At 43.0% G+C, this 20,702-nt stretch overlaps 1 long non-coding RNA gene across 1 annotated transcript; it reads right to left on the bottom strand.

Annotated features, from left to right (window-relative positions):
• Positions 1–2,304: 2,304 nt before the first annotated feature.
• LOC134757155 (uncharacterized) lies at positions 2,305–7,426 on the bottom strand. Its single transcript, XR_010130831.1, has 2 exons — positions 4,930–7,426; positions 2,305–4,833 (listed from the first exon to the last, which is right to left on the bottom strand). It is a non-coding gene; the product is annotated as an uncharacterized lncRNA (long non-coding RNA).
• Between the last annotated feature and the right edge of the window lie 13,276 nt (positions 7,427–20,702).

Here is a 20,702-nt window from a genome sequence, read left to right as displayed (position 1 = left end):
GGCTTCACCAGTCATCTCATGGCTGAACTTGTAAAAATACAATCTTAGCCACATGCCTATGAAATGTATATGTGTGTGTCTATATATACATGAATTTGCTTCTGAGACTATGGAGGCTGAAATTCCCAAGATGGAAGGAAAGCTGGATACCCAGGAAAGCATTTGTTCCCATTAGGCCTCTTAATTCTCTCCTGGCCCTTGATTGATTGCATGAGGCCCACCCCTATTAAGGAGGGCAATCTGCTTCACTTAGTCTGCCCATCCCAATGTTAATCGTATCTGAAAGACTCTCTGGAACACAACCAGAATCATGTTTGGCCAAATGTCCTGGCACCCTGGTGCTCGGTCACAGTGACAAGTACAAGTAACTATCACACATGCCCTTTGTCATATTGGTGATTTCCACTGTTTTTCTCCCAAACTGCAGCTTATATTTGTTCTCTTAATACTGTTGAACAAAAACTTTTAATTTTTATAAAGTCAAATTTATCAGTGTTTTCTTTAATGGTTTGTGTTTATTGATAATAAAGGACACTTTGCCTAACTCTGTGTCATGAAGATTTTGTCTTATATTTTCTGCTATACTTTTTCTAGTTTTATAGTTTATATTTAGTTGCATAATCCATTTTGAGTTAGTTTTTGAGTTAGTATTGAGGTTCAGGTGAATTTTTTTCCTTTGGGGATAAAAAAAACAAATTGTGTAAAAAAAAGTTGTTTCTACACAATTTGTTGACAAGAGAATGCCTTCTCCACTGAATCATATTTGCACCTTTGTCAATCCATTGGGTGGTTGAGACTGGTGAGAGGACTGTCTTGGTGTTTGGACAGAGAGACAGGGCATGAAGTAGGGTGGTTCTTATGGGAAAAATTAAGGAAGACACATTTTTCCCTGAGGAATAGGAAATCCCCAAGCACAATTGGGGGTACCCTCTACCAGCATGTTGTAGCACACTCATCTCTGCTCTACCTGTCCTGCTGCAAAAGCTTGGGTGTGCATAGACACTGAGGTTGAGTGGTGTCTTTGGGTATTTTGAGCATTGACACCAAAGTTCCAGCATCAAATCTTAGAATGTCAAGCAGCCAGATGGATCACCTGAGGTCAGGAGTTCACAACCTGCCTGACTAACATGGTGAAACCCCATCTCTACTAAATACAAAAAAATTAGCCAGGCATGATGGTGCATGCCTGTAATCTGAGCTACTTGGGAGGCTGAGACAGGAGAATCGCTTGTGTACCTGGGAGGTGGAGGTTGCAGTGAGCTGAGATCACACCATTGCACTCCAGCCTGCGCAACGAGAGCAAAACTCTATCCCCCCGCAAAAAAAATAAATAAAAATAAAAGAATATCAAGCAGCCAAAGAAGCAGGAAAACATGACACATAATGAAGAATCTAATAATCTAGTTGAAATTGACAGACATGTTGGAAATAGAAGAAAAGGACATTAGAGCAGTTAGTATAATTGTATTTTAATTAAATGGGGAGGTTGAAGATTTTTTAAATATCAAATTCTGTAAATGAAAAGTATGATTTACAGTCTGAAATGGAAGAAGGCAGTGGATTAAACATTGCAGAAGAGAAGATTATTGAACTAGAAGGAATAGAAGTTGAAACTAACATAAATGAAACACACAGTAACAAATGACTTGAAAACATAGAAAGACCATCGGCATCGAAACTTTAAACCCCCCAGTATAGGGCTAAATGGAATCCCTGAAGGGCGTGTAGTGGAGAAGAGAGACAAAGATATTTAAAACATACTGGATGAAAGATTTAGAAGCTCCATGGAAACCATAAACTTCAAATATTACAGAAATATGATTATTCTAAGAACAAGAAACATGAAGAAAACTTCACCAAGGAACGCCTTAATCAAATCCATCAAAACCAGTGATAAAAAGGAAATCCTAAAAGGAATAAAAAGGGAAAGAACATGTTGCATACAGAGCACTAAATATAAGGATGGCATAAGATTTCTCATACAAACAAGGACTTTGCAATAAAGAACTTAAAAAAAGAAAAACTGTCACCTACAATTCTACACCTGGCCAAATTATCTTTTAAAAATAAACATGAGAAAAAGTATTTTTGAACAGAAAACAAAATGATCTCAATTTGCAGATGGTGTGATCCTATGCATAGAAAATCCCAAATAATACCTACAGATGCAAACACACATACATGCACACAGAGGCCAGACACACACACACACACACACACTCACATACACACACTACTAGAGTTAATAAGCAAATTCAGCAAACTTTCACCAATCAGTTGTGTTAGCAATGAACAATCTGAGAAGAAAATTGACACAATGATTTCATTTATAATAGCACTTGTAAGAATAATATGCCTGGGAATAAATTTGTTCAAGAAGTTGCAGTACTTGTACACAGACAACTACAGAACATTGCTTGAGGAGATTCAGGAAGACCTAAATCAATGGACAGACATCTTGTGTCCATGGGTTGGAAGTTGTAACACGGTTAAGATAAAAATACAACTCAAAGCAACCCACAGATTCAATACAATCCTATCAAAAAGTGGCCTTTTTTACAGGAATGCCTAAGAAGAACTTCATATTCCTAAAAAATAGTGTGTCCCCCCAAAACAAAAGCAATCTTGAAATGCAAGAAGGAACATTTTCTATTCCAAAAGTCTTTAACTGCTCTAAGCAGTACTTGGTAGTCTTCAATATATAGGCTTTCACATCTCTTTTTTTCTTCTTTTGTTTCTGCACAGGATCTGACTCTTTCACCCAGGCTGGAGTACAGTGGCACAATCACAGCTCACTGCAGCATGGAATTCTCAGGCCTATGACATCCTAGGGCCTCATCCACTGATTCCTGGGACTACAGGCTCACACCACCACACCCGGATAATTTTTCTGATTTTCAGTAGAGATGAGGGCTCACTATGTTGCCTAGGCTAGTTTCAAGCTTCTGAGATCAAGCAACCCTCCTGCCACAGCCTTCCAAATTGGTGGGATTTGAAGCCAAGCCTGGCTGGCTTTCACATCTTTTCTATGTAGTTTATATTTCTTGATGCCATTGAGAGCCTGGCTGGCTTTCACATGTTTGCTATGTCGTTTATATTTCTTGATGTTATTGTAAATGTTTATTAAAGGAATCTTTTAAAAACTTTGTTTTGGCCAGGCGCGGTGGTCCACGCCTGTAATCCTAGCAGTTTGGGAGGCCGAGGTGGGTGGATCATGAGGTCAGTAGATCGAGACCATCCTGGCTAACATGGTGAAACCCCATTTCTACTAAAAATACAAAAAAGAATTAGCCGGGCGTGGTGGCGGATGCCTGTAGTCCCAGGTACTTGGGAGGCTGAGGCAGGAGAATGGTGTGAACCTGGGAGGTGGAGCTTGCAGTGAGCCAAGATAGTGCCACTGCACTCCAGTCTGGGAGACAGAGTGAGACTCTGTCTCAAAAAAAAAATTGTATTAAAATTATATATTTAAGGAATTACATATATATTTATATATATATAATACATATCCTTAAACTATGTATATTTAAGGAATACAACCTGAGGGCTACATATACATATACATAATGAACTAATGCCTACTAGGTGAGGTGCTGCCTTGTGAGCAAACCCAAGGTCCCTGGCTTATGATGCCTTTGTCTAGAACGATGGAGGGATCAGCAAGTGGGCACATGGCAGGTTCTGTCTTTGGTGCGGGCATCTGCCCACTCAGGTCTCTGGCAATAGTAACCAGGCTTCACAATGGGTGAGGTGAGCTAGGAATGGGAAAGTGGATGACTTCAGATCCAGAGACTTCAGTTGTCACCTGGGGACCTGGCGTAGGCGTGGAGGAGTCTCCCACTGACTTGGCCCTGGGTCAATGCCCAAACATGCACAAGGACAGGACTCTCAGCCTCAATGTTTTAGGAGCCCCCAGTCTTCTAAAGAGGGTTTGTGGTGGGGAAGAATGTTCAACAAAACAGAAGAGTTATGGGTACTCTAGCTTGGCAACAGAGAATACTTCCTTGTGCTACTAAATGGCAATATTTGACAATTATGGATGACACAATTGAGCAACAGCTTTCACTGTTTAACAAGCAGTGTCTCTGGAACACTGGGTTAGTGCTGTCGGATGTTGACTGAAAAGTCAGTGGTTTGAGCCCATCCAGTCATATTAATGTTTCTAGCTGATGTGACCTTCCATCTGAAGAGTCTCTTCCTTGGACCAACTATCTGTTAAAGCTTCTCTTCTTCTTGTCTCTTGTCTATTTTCTAAGGTGCCTCTTTGTTGCTTGGGGCAAAAAAAGTCCATTTTAAATCCACACCCAACAAACATCTACCCTTCCGTATCCTGGTTTTTAGGGTTTTGAGTTTGTTGTTTGTTTTCTCAGCTTCTCATATTTGGAATACTGGAAATTCCTAAAGTGGAGAATGACAGAACGCGAATCACATCTATGGTGAAGCCACAGGCTCTGGATGAAAAACCTAATCTGCCAGGGTTTGAAGTTAAACACATTAATCTTCTGTGCCTCCATTTCTATCTGTCCAATGGGCTAAATCAGAACACTTAGATTGTCCAGTGTTTAAATGAGCAGTGCAGGAAAAGCGTGGAGCCAATGCCTGTCACGTAGTAATTGGTCAACACGCATGAGCTCCTATCAGCACCATGGTCTCCAGCATTTCCATCAGGTTTTGATCTTTGAAATGTCCTTCTTGATATGAAAGGATCATTCCTCAAACATTCTCTAACCGATGGCCATGAAATTGCTCCAATGTGTATTATTACAAATACAACTGCAGGAACCAGACTGACACATGTATCTGTCGTGCATCTCTTGTCTATTTCTCCGTAGACACCTGGAGATGGAATTGTCAGACCAAAGTATTTATACATGTTTGATTTTGCTAATTTCTGTCTAAATTACTGTGAAAAGAAAATATAACATATCATACTTTTAACATTTTTTGAGAATTCTTTTTTTCTCCATCTTCTGGCCAAAACTGGGAAGTACTTGCCTACCATTTCCTCTGAACTCACTTTTGCCAACATTTGTGTAGTCATACAGTGGGATCACATTGTATGCAAGACATCAAACTCAAATCCTTAAATGAAAAGAGTGATTAAAATGACTGTATAAAAATTTATCTTCAAAATACAATGATTGCAAATATATATGTGTATATAATTATATATATATACACACATACATATATGGGAAAGGAATTATTTTATTTGGATACTTTATCAAAGTTATATATACTTGAAAATTTGTTTAGTAAAATAGCAGTCCCCTTGTGTACTCCCAGAGTTTCATCACATAGAAGCAATTATTTCGTTATTTATCTCCTTATGTCTAAATAGATATTATTACTTTTTGATTTTCAAGCTTAGGCACTACCTCTCCTTCACATACTTGCTCATCACCACCACCCCCAAACACGCCTCTCACCACCTTACCCTCCAACACGTTTGTGTCCTCGTTTGCTGGGTCAATTGCTACATTGTTATAACTTGTATATTTTATTCAGAGTTCAGTCACATTGGATATACATAGCAGGAATGAGAGGCCAGTATCTTCAGGGACTCTCTCTCAAGTAGATAAGCTTCAGAGATTTTTGTAATCTTTGGTCACTCTCCCCATCTTTTTCCTATTCCAGGTAAGTACTGGATCTGATGGGCCCAGCTCAGGTCAGGCACTCTCTCCTTGAGCAGTGGAGAGCGGGACATCTTCATGTGTAGTACCAGGAAGACACTGTCCAAAGAGGGACAGGTAGTTCTAAGACAGAAAAGTCTGTCTGGGGTACAGGTAGGCAAAACAAGGACACACACACAAAAATTAGTCTGTTCTGTGAGGGGAGCATGCAATAGAGGGTGGATTCAGAGTGGGAGGGGAGAGTTTTGAGAGATATGGGCCATGGATATCACTCTGTGGGCCGGAGCCACACAAGACGGTTGGGGTCTCTCAGGGACAGGGAGCTGAGGAGGATCTGCCCTCCCCAACCTGGGAGACTGGTGAGGGGACTGTCCTGGTCACCAGACAGAAATGGGGTCTGGGCCAGGGCAGTTCTGGTGGGAAAGAAAGAACAGGACATCTCCTTAAGGAAAGGTACTGAGTCAGGTCTTGGTAGGGAGGGAGGTTACCTTGGGCATTGGCAGCTGAAGATGGTTGGCCATATGAGGGCACTGAAATCTATGTCCTATAAACTTGTAGTTCTAGTAAAAGAATGACAGCAGTAAAGGGTCTTTAGGAAGAGGAGGTGGAAGACCTGATTTGGGTTGGGGGCTCCAAGAAGAATGTCTGCCTTGCTGTGCAGAAGCCTGCTACACAACCTCCCTGGTCCCCTTGCTCAGTCTCCTGGACAGACCCCTGTGAGCCCTGGAAGTGCACAGTCAGCTCAGCCAAGGCATCTCCAGCTGGGACTCATCCCTGGGCATTTCTGTGGCCTTGGGTTCCCTGGCCTCCTCCAGGCCCTGTCTTGCAGGCAATCATCCTGCAAGGGAAGGGGGAAAGGAGGCTACCTGACAGTTAACTCTGAGTGGCTTCACAAGGTCCTGACTTAGCTCCTAGTCACTTGCAAACCTATATACCCCCATCTTATCCCCCAAACGATGACAAGAAACTTTGCAGGACTCATGCCAGACAAATAGAGTGGGACCGTTCTGTAGAGCTAAGTTCTCAGGACATCAATAAGAGATGGAAACCACCTGCTGGAAGGTGCCACAGTGGGAACCTTGGGGTCAGGGAGCAGTCACTGAACTGTCAGGGTGAATCCTGGCTCCTGGCCCTCACACATCCTTTCTCCCCCTCCCTCCTTCTCTCCTCCTGTCTGCTCTTTCCCCTCTCTCCCCTGCATCCCTCAGGTACCTTCCATGGGCCCTGACCCCTCCTTTTCAGAGGCTCCAAAGTGAGCCCTCAAAACACTTGGTAACCTTGGACATTTCCAAAACTGGAGAGACTTGACCACAGCATTTTTATGAGCTAGGAAGGTCCTCCAGAGCTCTTGCCTAAATTTTTCTGCTGATGAGAAAAGAACAAGAGTTTCCATCTGATCTGGTCCTAAGGCAACTTCTCCTTGGAGCAGAGTCTGGGCAGGAAGAAGGGGGTTGCCCAGGGCCCTGGACTTGCCCCTCCCAGCTGCTCTGCTCCTCTCCCCTTCACTGCGGGAGGCTGGCCAGGGATCAGGAACCTCTGCTCTCCACAGATGCTGGGATTCCAGGCTCAAATCTAAATATTGGTTGATTTAAGAGGCTAAGGGAGGCAATTCCCTGGAGGGAGGTGTCAGGATTTGGGACAAGAGCAGCATCTAGTTACCATCCACAGAGACCCCAAGGACACGAATCCACTGGTAGCTGGTTGGAGGGGATCCCATGAAAACAAGACGAAACGCACGCATTAGTACTGGACCCAAGATCAGGAGATGACAAACTGCACTGTCCTAGGGGATGAATGAATTATGGAATCCTGGAAGTAAAGTTTTTCATATATAGGTCATTTCTTCCAAAGAGACACAGGGCAATGGCCCAATGACGTGAACAAAAGAAAACTCGGGGTCTAGGATTGAGGGGAGGCAGGCTTTTTAGTGGAGACCTGTGACCTGGAGGCCCAGGGTCACCCTGAGAGGGGAGGGGTCTTGCTGGTCGCTGGGTCTGGGACTCCAATTGCACACAGCCAGTGGCATGAAGGGTCTGTGACCACGATTGGGGCAATTTCCCCCATTCTGGTTATGGAGCAATAGAGAGGAACCTCACTGGAATTATACAGAAAGGTCCCAGTGAGACTTGAACTCTGATCACTGTATTCAGAGTCCAAAGTGCTCACCATTACACCATGGAACCTCACACTAGCTTATAACTGGAGGTAACTGAGTTCATACTTAGCAGCCATAGTTCCCACACACCTATGTTAAGGCATTTCTTCTGATCCCTCAAGCAACACCAAGGAAGGTGGACCTGCAAGAGAGGAGTCATCCTCTTTCTCTCTGCCCTCTCCTTTAATCAACTTTTACCATTTCATTTGCACCTCAGAAAATGAGGCAAAATCCAGTTTGGGCTTAGGGCCAGAGAAGAGCCCTTGAGGCCTCCCTCATGGAAAACATACTCTCTCAGTTTACCAGAGTTTCCTGTACCAAGGGGAAATTTCTGCAAACAGTAGTGTTATATTCTTTTTGCCTTCCCTCTTTTCCCTTTGCCCAGGGAGGCCAGATGACTGTGAGAACAGGACTTGGGACTTCCTGGGTGCCTTGCCCCCTTCCTCCATGTAATAAATAATGGCTGACACCAAGCAAGTGGGATGGGGAGGCAGTGAATCTTTCATTTTCTTCTTCATATACTTCTATGCATTTGTTTGGTTGGTTTTGGCAAGATTTTCTCACCAGAAATGGAGATTTGTTGGATTTAAAATAAAAAGTAATCAGCCATGTTTTACATTTCTATAAAACACTCAAACCAGGCCATACTCCCCTGCTGTGCCTCAAAATCAACCATAAACTGTCGAGGTCAGGAGGCAGGGCCCTGACACTTAAGCACAGTGTGTTTTCTCAGAATTGGCCAAGTTGATGCCATTCCAATTTCTCAATATACCACAACCCATTAATTGCAGTTTTTAAAAGTGTACATGTATTTTTACCAAAACCCCAGGGCTTCAGTGTTCTCAGCACACAGAAAGCCAATCATTGAGACACTGAGTATTGCTGAGGAAGAAGGCTTTAATCGGGTGCTGCAGCTGAGTAGACGGGAGATGAGTCTCAAATCTGTCTCCCTGATTGACTAAAGTTAGGGGTTTATATAGCACAGAAGAAACGTAACTGTGTGTGGGAAAAGAGGAACTAGGGAGGGGTGAGGAAGCACTCGTGATGAGTGAGGGGACTGGCATCTCATTGTCTGGATGCTGTGATTGGCTGAGTTTCAGGTCTCTGATGCTTTTTGAGAGGCCTGAGAGTCCTTTCCTGAGGAAGGAACTCAGATAAAATAAATATGTTTGTTTCATAGAATGGCTTGACCTCAGGAGTTTGAAACCAGCCTGGGCAATATGGTGAAACCCTGTCTCTACCAAAATACAAAAAACAAAAGAGGGTTGCTTCCAAGATGGCTGAATAGGAACAGCTCCGGTCTACAGCTTCCAGTGAGACAGACACAGAAGACAGGTGATTTCTGCATTTCCAACTGAGGTACCTGGTTCATCTCACTGGGGCTCGTTGGACAGTGGGTGCAGCCCATGGAGGATGAGCCAAAGCAGGGTGGGGTGTTGCCTCACCTGGGAAGTGCAAGGGGTTGGGGGATTTCTTTTTCCTAGCCAAGGGAAGCTGTGAGTGACTGTACCTGGAGGAGCAGTACACTCCTGCCCAAATATTGTGCTTTTTTCCACTGTCTTTGCAACCGACAGACCAGGAGATTCCCTCTTGTGCCTGGCTTAGCAGGTTCCATGCCCATGGAGACTTGCCTGCTGCTAGCACAGCAGTCTGAGATCAACCTGGGACACTGGAGCACGGCAGGGGGAGGAGGTTCTGCCACTGCCGAAGCTTGAGTAGGTGGTTCTGTGGTCACAGTGTAAACAAAGTGGTAGGGAAGCTCGAACTGGGCGGGGCCCACTGCAGCTCAGCAAGGCCTACTGCCTCTAGATTCCACCTCTGGGGGCAGGGCATATCTGAATAAAAGGCAGCAGACAGCTTCTGCAGACTTCAACTCCCTGCCTGACAGCCCTAAAGACAGCAGTAGTTCTCCCAGCATGGCATTTGAGCTCTGATAATGGACAGACAGCCTCCTCAAGTGGGTCTCTGACCACCATGTAGCCTAACTGGGAGACACCTCCCAGTAGGGGCTGACGGACACCTCATACAGGTGGGTGCCCCTCTGGGACAAAGCTTCCAGAGGAAGGATCAGGCAGAAATATTTGCTATTCTGCAGCCTCTGCTGGTGATACCCAGGCAAACAGGGTCTGGAGTGGACCTCCAGCAAACTCCAACAGACCTGCAGCTGAGAAGCCTTCCTGGTTAGAAGGATTAACAAACAGAAAGGAATAGCATCAACATCAACAAAAAGGACATCCACACTAAAACCCCATCTGTAGGTCACCAACATCAAAGACCAAAGTAGTACATAAAACCACAAAGATGGGGAGAAACCAGAGCAGAAAGACTGAAAATTCCAAAAACCAGAACGCCTCTTCTCCTCCAAAGGAACACAACTCCTCACCAGCAAGGGAACAAAACTGGATGGAGAATTAGTTTGATGAGGTGACAGAAGCAGGCTTCAGAAGGTCAGTAATAACAAACTTCTCCGGGCTAAAGGAGCATGTTCTAACCCATCACAAGGAAGCTGAAAACCTTGAAAAAAGGTGAGATGAATGGCTAACTAGAATAAACAGTGTAGAGAAGAGCTTAAGTGACCTGAAGGAGCTGAAAACCACAGTATGAGAACCTCGTGAAGCATAAACAAGATTCAATAGCCAATTCAATCAAGCAGAATAAAGGATATCAGTGATCAAAGATCAAATTAATGAAATAGTGAGAAGACAAGATTAGAGAAAAAAGCTTAAAAAGAAATGAACAAAGCCTCCAAGAGATGTGGGACTATGTGAAAAGACCAAATCTACATTTCATTGGTGTACCTGAAAGTGACGGGGAGAACAGAACCAAGTTAGAAAACACTCTTCAGGATATTATCCAGGAGAACTTCCCCAATCTAGCAGGGCAGGCCAACACTCAAATTCAGGAAAGACAGAGAACGCCACAAAGATACTCCTCGAGAAGAGCAACTCCAAGACACATAATTGTCAGATTCACCAAGGTTGAAATGAAGGAAAAAATGTTAAGGGCAGCCAGACAGAAAGGTCGGGTTACCCACAAAGGGAAGCCCATCAGACTAACAGTGGATCTCTCGGCAGAAACCCTACAAGCCAGAAGAGAGTGGGGACCAATATTCAACATTCTTAAAGAAAAGAATTTTCAACCCAGAATTTCATGTCCAGCCAAACTAAGCTTCATAAGTGAAGGAGAAATAAAATCCTTTACAGACAAGCAAATGCTGAGATTTTGTCACCACCAGGCCTGCCTTACAAGAGGTCCTGAAGGAAGCACTAAACATGGAAAGGAACAACCGGTACCAGCCACTGCAAAAACATGCCAAATTGTAAAGACCTTCTACGCTATGAAGAAACTGCATCAATTAACGTGCGAAATAACCAGCTAGTATCATAATGACAGGATCAAATTCACACATAACAATATTAACCTTAAATGTAAATGGGCTAAATGCCCCCAATTAAAAGACACAGACTGGAAAATCGGATAAAGAGTCAAGACCCAACAGTATGCTGTATTCAGGAGACCCATTTCACGTGCAGAGACACACATAGGCTCAAAATAAAGGGATGGAGGAAGATCTACTAAGCAAATGGAAAGCAAAAAAAAAGCAGGGATTGCAATCCCGGTCTCTGATAAAATAGATTTTAAACCAACAAAGATCAAAAGAGACAGAGAAGGCCATTACATAATGGTAAAGGGATCAATTCAACAAGAAGAGCTAACTATCCTAAATAAATATGCACCCAATACAGGAGCACCCTGATTCATAAAGCAAGTCCTGAGAGACCTAAAAAGAGACTTAGACTCCCACACAATCATAATGGGAGACTTTAACATCCCACTGTCAATATTAGACAGATCAACGAGACAGAAACTTAACAAGGATATTCGGACTTGAACTCAGCTCTGGACCAAGCGGACCTAAAAGACATCTACAGAACTCTCCACCCCAAATCAACAGAATATACATTCTTCTCAGCACCACATCACACTTATTCTAAATTTGACCACATATTTGGAAGTAAAACACTCCTCAGCAAATGTAAAAGAATAGAAATCACAACAAACTGTCTCTCAGACCACAGTGCAATCAAATTAGAACTCAGGATTAAGAAACTCACTCAAAACTGCACAGCTACATGGAAACTGAACAATCTGCTCCTAAATGACTACTGGGTAAATAATGAAATGAAAGCAGAAATAAAGATGTTCTTTTGAACCAATGAGAAGAAAGACACAACATACCAGAATCTCTGGGACACATTTAAAGCAGTGTGTAGAGGCAAATTTATAGCACTAAATGCCCAGAAGAGAAAGCAGGAAAGGTCTAAAATTGATACCCTAACATCACAATTAAAGGAACTAAAGAAGCAAGAGCAAACAGATTCAAAAGCTAGCAGAAGACAAGAAATAACTCAGATCAGAGCAAAACTGAAGGAGATAGAGACACAAAAACCCCTTCAAAAAAATCAGTGAATCCAGGAGCTGGTTTTTTGAAAAAAATCAACAAAACAGATAGACTGCTAGCAAGACTTATAAAGAAGAAAAGAGAGAAGAATCAAACAGATGCAATAAAAAATGAAAATGGGGATATCACTACCAATCCCACAGAAATACAAACTACCATCAGAGAATACTATAAACACCTCTACACAAATAAAACTAGAAAATCTAGAAGAAATGGATAAATTCCTGGATACATACAGCCTCCCGAGACTAAACCAGGAAGAACTCAAATCCTGGAATAGACCAATAACAGGTTCTAAAATTGAGGCAATAATAGCCTACCAAGCAAAAAACTTCCAGGACTAGACAGATTCACAGCCAAATTCTACCAGAGGTATGAAGAGGAGCTGGTACCATTCCTTCTGAAATTATTCCAATCAATAGAAAAAGAGGGAATCCTCCCTAGCTCATTTTATGAGGCCAGCATCATCCTGATACCAAAGCCTGGCAGAGATACAACAAAAAAAGATAATTTTAGGCCAATATCCCTAATGAACATTGATGCGAAAATCCTCAGTAAAATACTGGCAAACCGAATCCAGCAGCACATCCAAAAGTTTATCCCCCATGATCAAGTCAGCTTCATCCCTAGGATCCAAGGCTGGTTCAACATACACAAATCAATAAATGTAATCCATCACATAAACAGAACCAACAACAAAAACCACAATTATCTCAACAGATGCAGAAAAGGCCTTTGGCAAAATTCAACAGCCTTTCATGCTAAAAAGTCTCAATAAATTAGGTATTGATTGAATGTATCTCAAAATAATAAGAGCTATTTATGACAAACCCAAGCCAATATCACACTGAATGGGCATTCCCTTTGAAAACTGGCACAAGACAATGATGCCCTCTCTCACCACTCCTATTCAACATAATATTGGAAGTTCTAGCCAGGCCAATCAGGCAAGAGAAAGAAATAAAGGGCATTCAATTAGGAAAAGAGGAAGTCAAATTGTCCCTGTTTGCAGATGACATGACTGTATATTTAGAAAACCCCATTGTCTCAGCCCCAAATCTCCTTAAGCTGATAAGCAACTTCAGCAAAATCTCAGGATACAAAATCAATGTGCAAAAATTACGAGCATTCCTATACACCAAGAACAGACAAACAGAGAGCCAAATCATGAGTGAACTCCCATTCACAATTACTACAAAGAGAATAAAATATCTAGGAATCCAACTTACAGAGGATGTGAAGGACCTCTTCAAGGAGAACTACAAACCACTGCTCAATGAAATAAAAGAGGACACAAACAAATGGAAAAACATTCCATGCTCATGGATAGGAAGTATCTCGTGAAAATGGCCATACTACCCAAGGTAATTTATAGATTCAATGGTATCCCCATCAAGCTACCACTGACTTTCTTCACAAAATTGGAATAAACTACTTTAAACTTCATATAGAACCAAAAAAGAGCCCGCATAGCCAAGACAATCCTAAGCAAAAAGAACAAAGCTGGAGGCATCATGCTACCTGACTTCAAACTATACTACAAGGCTACAGTAACAAAAACAGCATGGTACCAGTACCAAAACAGAGATACAGACCAACAGAACAGAACAGAGCCCTCAGAAATAACACCACACATATAAAACCATCGGATCTTTGACAAACCTGACAAAAACAAGAAATGGGGAAAGGATTCCCTATTTAATAAATGGTGCTGGGAAAACTGGCTAGCCATATGTAGAAAGCTGAAACTGGATCCATTCCTTACACCTTACACAAAAATTAACTCAAGATGGATTAAAGACTTAAATGTAAGACGTAACACCATAAAAACCCTAGAAGAAAACCTAGGCAATACCATTCAGGACACAGGCATGGGCAAAGACTTCATGATTAAAACACCAAAAGCAATGGCAACAAAAGCCAAAATAGACAAATGGGATCTAATTAAACTAAAGAACTTCTGCACAGCAAAAGAAACTCTCATCAGAGTGAACAGGGAACCTAAGGAATGGGAGAAAATTTTTGCAATGTATCCACCTGACAAAGGGCAAATATCCAGAATCTACAAATAACTTAAACAAATTTACAAGAAAAAAACAACTCCATCAAAAAGTGGGCAAAGGATATGAACAGACACTTCTCAAAAGAAGACATTTATGCAGCCAACAGACATGAAAAAAACGCTCATTATCATTGGTCATCAGAGAAATGCAAATCAAAACCACAATGAGATACCACTCACACCAGTTAGAATGGCGATCATTAAAAAGTCAGGAAACAACAGATGCTGGAGAGGATGTGGAGAAATAGGAATGGTTTTACACTGTTGGTGGGAGTATAAATTAGTTCAACCATTGTGGAAGACAGTGTGGTGATTTCTCAAGGATCTAGAACTAGAAATACCATTTGACCCAGCAATCTCATTACTGGGTATATACCCAAAGGATTATAAATCATTCTACTATAAAGACACATGCACAGCTATGTTTATTGTGGCACTATTCACAATAGCAAAGACTTGGAACCAATCCAAATGTCCATCAATAATAGACTAGATAAAGAAAATGTGGCACATATACACCAAGGAATACTATGCAGCCATAAAGAGGGATGAGTTCATGTCCTTTGCAGGGACATGGATGAAGGTGGAAACCATCATTCTCAGCAAAATATCACAAGGTCAGAAAACCAAACTCCGAATGTTCTCACTCTTAAGTGGGAGTTGACCAATGAGAACACATGGACACAGGGAGGGGAACAACCCCTTCTTGTGGGGTTGGGGGCCGGGGGAGGGATAGCGTTAGGAGAATACCTAATGTAAATGATGAGTTGATGGGTGCAGCAAACCAACATGGCACATGCATACCTACGTAACAAACCTGCACGTTGTGCACATATACCCTAGAACTTAAAGTATTAAAAAAAAAGATTATTTCTTTGAATAAGCATTCTGTTCTTTGCTCCTTCTCAATCCCCTCTTTAAGGCCAATAAATCTTTGATTTTCTCTTTTGAGGCCCTCTTCTAGATCTCTTAAGCATTCTGTGTTCCTTCTCATTCTTCTTTTTCTCCTCTGACTGTATTTTCAAATAGCTTGTTTGCGTGCTCACTAATTCTTTCTTCTGCTTGATCAAGTCTACTGAGACCCACTAATGCATTTTCCAGCTCCAGGATTTGATTTTTTTCTCTTACCTCAGTAATCTTGTTAAATTTCTGATATATTTCTGAATTGTTTCTGTGTTTTCTTGAAGTTCATTGAGCTTTCTCAAAATAGCTATTCTGAATTCCCTGAGAGGTTACACATCTCCATCTCTCCAGGGTTGATCACTGGGTGCCTTACTTGGTCCATTTGTTGAGGTCATATTGACTTCAATGTTATTGATACTGTCGATGTTTGTCAGTATCTGGGCATTGAAGGATAAGGAATTTATTCCAGCGTTTGCAGTCAGGTCTTGTTTGTACCTGTCCTTCAGAGGACCTTCCAGGAATTCAAAGTGGGCTGATGAGTTCCCTAAGCCAGTGAATCACTGCAGCCAGTTTTGTACTACAGGGCACCCTAGGCCCAGGTACACTGCAATTCTTACAGATTCCTAGGTCCCCAGCCCTGTGGACTTGGGGAAGATCAGGGATTGTTCTCTGCATTCCCAGGTAAAGCCCCTAGCTTACTTCCCTTTCTTTCCCCCAAGCAAAAGGAATCTTTCTTCAGGCTACACTGCCTGAAGTGTGGGGAGGGGTGATACAGGCATTCCCCATAGCTGCTGCAGCTGCTGCCGTCATACTGGCTCACACCTCAAGTCCAGGGTCTTCCAGACCTATGCAGCATCAGGGCTTGCCCAAGGACTGCGGTCACTACAGCCTGCCTGCCACTGAAATTTATTTGAAGCCCAAGAAATCTCCAGTGATAAAGCCAGCCAGAACTTTGCTGGGTTCTTCCTGCTGGGGCAGCTGATTCCCTTGTGGCCCAGGGTGGGTCTAAATGCTTCTTTTGTGGGCACCAGCCTGGAATCAAGTGCTGTGGGGTTCTGTCCAGTGCCGTGTGTCACTATGGCAAGACAGGTAGTAAGTTTCATAAAGTCCCACACTTTCCCCCTTGTCCCCAAGCCATTAGATTCTCTCTCGGAGATGCATTTCCTGTTGTTGGGGGAGAGGTGTCATAGGCAATGCAAGACTGTCCTTCCTCCCTTCTTCAATGCATCTTTTCTTGTTAGCATGTTAAAACCAGGTGCTATGATCTCTCACCTGGTTAGCCCTTGTGAAAGTGTTTTCTTACATAGATAGTTGTTCAATTTGATGTTCCTTCAGAGAGACCATTGCTGGAGAATTCTATTCTACCATCTTACTCCACCTTCTACCTGTTTTTATTTTTTAAATGTTTCTAGTACATAATTGTGAAGTGATAGCTTTATTTTAATCTTGGGGATCGAAAACATGTAGCTAAGAACTTTTCCCAAGGAATATTTTAAAATTTTTACATCAATGTTTATGGAATGACATACTTTTTGATTCAAGGTTCTTAAATGTAGTTTTAGTTTTGATTCAATGTTATAGAACACTGTTTTTTTAAACTGTGATCTGCAGCCCACATGTAATGGAATCACCTGGGGTGCTTATATTAAAAAAATGCAGATTCTAGGGCTCACACCAACTAAATCTCCTGGGATTGGAGACCAGGAGGTAGCTCCTATAATCTCCACAGTTGCTTCTAAGGTACACTAAGTTTAAGAACCATTCTTTCATATTTTCAGACTGGGGATTCTTACAAAATGACAAAGAAGGAAAACCTTAATCTTTTAAAGTTAGAGTTCAAGCATTAGACTATGTGCTTCTTAAACACAGTTTGTCTTTCCCATTTTCTCTTTCCAGTTCTTTATACTGTCAAGGGATTGGTGCAGAAATGGGAAACAAAGCAGTGAAAGAAAAACTATTTATTTCTTTATACACATTTTGCTTTAATAATCACCAAAGACTTTCATTTTCTGTCACCCACCCTGTCCACCAGTTATGTTGGCCTTCAATATATGGTGATAGCAACATATATAAATCTATATCATACATTTATACACACAAACACATTCTACCAGCACTGTGAAGACACAGACTAGGCTTTACCATGGCTGGGGGCCTCTCCCATGCCACTTAAAAATGAGCACAGGTTTGCTCTATGCAAGAATTTCAACAGAGTTGGTCTGGCCATCAGTCTCCAATTTCCCCAAGGTAAGATAGGATGACAAAATGGGACAGCATCTTTGAAGTGAGGTCAGTCCAATTTGGATATCATAGAAGAAAAGAAATAGGATGTGCTAGGTTAAGCCTGAGATGGTATCTGGGAAGTCACCACATTCATGATGTGAACTCAAAGAATGCAGGTGCTACAGTGCAGACCAAAACTCAGCCTGACTCGACCCAACAGGGTCAGGTGTGGATCTGTGAGTAGTGCTCACTGAGCCCCCGCCAGCAGTGTCCGGCAGGGCACCGCTGCTCAGTAGTGTGCTTTTAGAACCTGACAGAGGAGCTCCAGCATTGGGACCACGTGCCCCATTCATCGGAATCAGGGTCCTATATCAACTGAGCTTTCCATCTCAGGACAGCTGATAAGGCAAGAAATGTGCTCTTGCTAGTTCCCAAGCTGCTGGGGCTGTTGAGAGGCAGTATCAAAAAACCTTCTATGCAAACTACGCATCTTTTGCTTAGTGCTGGGCCAAGTGGACCTTGGCTAACGGTATTCCATAGCTGTCAGAAAGGCTTTCTGCCTTTCTCCCAGCTCCACCAGGATACATCTCTGACTCCCTCTTCTGGACCCTCCAGTGGACTTGGAGGAATGAGGCCCAGATGCTCCTCAGCAGATAGGTAGCTGCACAAAAGGGGGACAGGCCAACCTTTCCTGCTGTTTTAAGGACTTCTGGTGGCTGTGCTTCTTGCATGGCTCCTGGAAGGCAAGGGTCACAAGGCTGGAGTACACGGCAGAGCCCTTAGGGATTTCACCTGCAGACAAACATAAAACAAACCAAATCAGTGTATATCGCCAGGCCCTACTGATGGCTACCTGAAGCAGGAGTGAGAGCTACATGGTGACCAAAGCCAGGAGCATGGTGAGAGCCAGTTAAGAGGATGAGCTAGAGCATGCGCTGCAGTCTGGAGGAGCAACAGGTGCCCGAGGTTAGGGGGAGCCTCCCACCTCCCTGTGTGCTGAGATCCCTGCTCCAATTCACTGCACACTGGGTGGCTGTATCCTACCACTCCCTCTTTAGGGGCCAGGTGACTCTCCAAATCACTTTTTCTCAGCAGAAAGAGGCCTTTGCCATCTCCACCCAAGAAAGAAGTGCTTAGCATGAAACATGCACATATAGAAATAGCCTGTTGTAGGAAGAAGAGGACATTCTGCAGGGAAGTCCTCTGTTAAGTTTATGTCCAGTCACCATAATGAGGGTGTGGAGGGGCCAAGTCCACAGGGACCTCAGAGCTCAACTAAGTCCAGTTCCATCTTTGACAGATGAGGGTGCAGCAGTCTCACAGAGACTAAGGGACAAGCCAAAGCCACACAGCAGTTAGTGATAAGCCAGAGATTAGAACCGAGGCCTCAGGTCCTTTCCAGTGATCTACGGGAGGTGGAGGGGAAAGCTTCCACACTGGAGAAAGCCAGTGGATACTAGAGATTTTGGGGTTACCTTTTCTGGGACAGGAATAAGGCTTTACAGAGGCAATCCTGTAAGTGCTGCTCTAAAGAGGCTCAGGAAAGAGAAGAATTATCAGAGAAAAATAAAAGGGAATTAGTGAAAAAATAAAAAAAAAAGAGCAAGTTAAACTGGCCCAAGTCATTTTCACACTATGGAGATCAACATTCTCTCAGGTTATGGTTTAGAAACATTTCTAGGAATATGCTGAATTGCTTATGGCAAAGCTTTGAAGTTCACGTTAAAAGGTTTAGTTTCTGATTTTTAACCATTTCATATACCTCAAGTTTTTCTTCAAAGCACTTCCTAGGGAATGATTAACACTTAGTGTTTTAAGTAAATGTAGATAATGTCTGGTACATATGTAATATTTTTCCCGTGAAGGTTCAGTTGTTATTTAACAAATTCGCTTTTAGACCAATGAGACCCAACAGATCTCTTTTGTCGTGTTACTTAAAGATACAGCAAAATCAAATTGCTGTTCTTAACCCAGGAGTGTGCAGTGAAATCAGTTTATTAGGTTGCAAATTGCTTTTACTTTTTCATGAAGAGAAGAACACATAACTGGCCTCAAGATCCCTCTACCAAAAGCTCATTCAGAGGCAGACTCCTGAATGTCTAATGACTTCCAGAGTGAGCTGAATTGCATTTCTCCAGTCTCCTGACCTGGCATCAAAGAAGAAAAATTGGAGTAAAAAGGAGAGATGAGGACAATGTGAGAGTGAACCAAGATACAGGGGCAGGAGCTGACGGGGTGGGAGGGTGATGGGAACAGAAACTATCAGGAAGCTCACTGAGGACTTGTGATCTTGCAAGTGGACTGAAAATCTTCTCCTGGAAGGCCAAAGCAGGCCAAGCGTCGCCTACAAGATCTGCTAACGGATGGTGATGGGTGGGGGACAGGCTTGGTGCCTCTGACTGGTGCAGTAGTTTCCTTACCTCTAAGTTAGTCCTTGCCTTCTTTAAAACATCGTGTGTTCTGGCTACCGAAACAACAAAAGAGCACCACGGAGTAGAAATCACCAGCAGAAATTAACCCTATTTGCTTAGCGTGAGAATTCTAAAGCATTTATTTCTTTCTAGCTATTCAGTTTGGAGTCTCCTTCTATCCACCCCATCCTCCCCTCCCTCTGCATCCACAATTGCTCGTGGCACAGGAGGTTTGGGGACATCAAATCAGTCTCCACTCCCAACATCTCCAAGCCCACCTGGTCACTGCTCATCAGCAGCACAAGTGCGGCATTGGGAAGACTGCCTGTTTCTTCCCCCATTCCCTCTCAGGGAACCTACGCTGGCTGACGATGAACTGCTCCATGCTCTCCTTCTGTTGGTTGGCGGTCTTCAGATGCTCAGCTGTGCTCTGAAGGAGCCGCTCCTGTTTGGATACTTTGGTTCTCAGTTCCAGAAGTTCCCTTTCTGTTGATTCTCCCTGGATAAGAGGAACAGACTCTTACTGACCAGGCAGAAGGCCTAAAGCACCCTGTGCTTTGTGGCTCTTTCCAGTTCAAAGAAGGATTCTACAATCTTCTCAACCCTCCTGAACTGGATTTCCTCCTTCACAGCCTCGAATACCTCCAGCTGAGGACAGTTTAGGATGAGGCCATTAGGCAGGAATAATGAGACTCTGGAATTCCCCATGCAGACTAGCACAGGCCTACACACCTGTAGCTTAAGAGAACCTTGCCTCAGGCTGGTATCAAACTCCCAACTCTGAAGAGGACCTTGCTTTAGTCCTGATATCAGTTCTGTCACTCTCCCTTCACAGGTAAGATTGAGAGTTCAGAAG

This window comes from Gorilla gorilla, chromosome 1 (genome assembly GCF_029281585.2).
Source record: "Gorilla gorilla gorilla isolate KB3781 chromosome 1, NHGRI_mGorGor1-v2.1_pri, whole genome shotgun sequence".
NCBI lineage: Eukaryota > Metazoa > Chordata > Mammalia > Primates > Hominidae > Gorilla > Gorilla gorilla.
The sequence above is the reverse complement of the archived record's forward strand: the minus strand, read 5'-3'. Positions and strand labels throughout refer to the sequence as shown.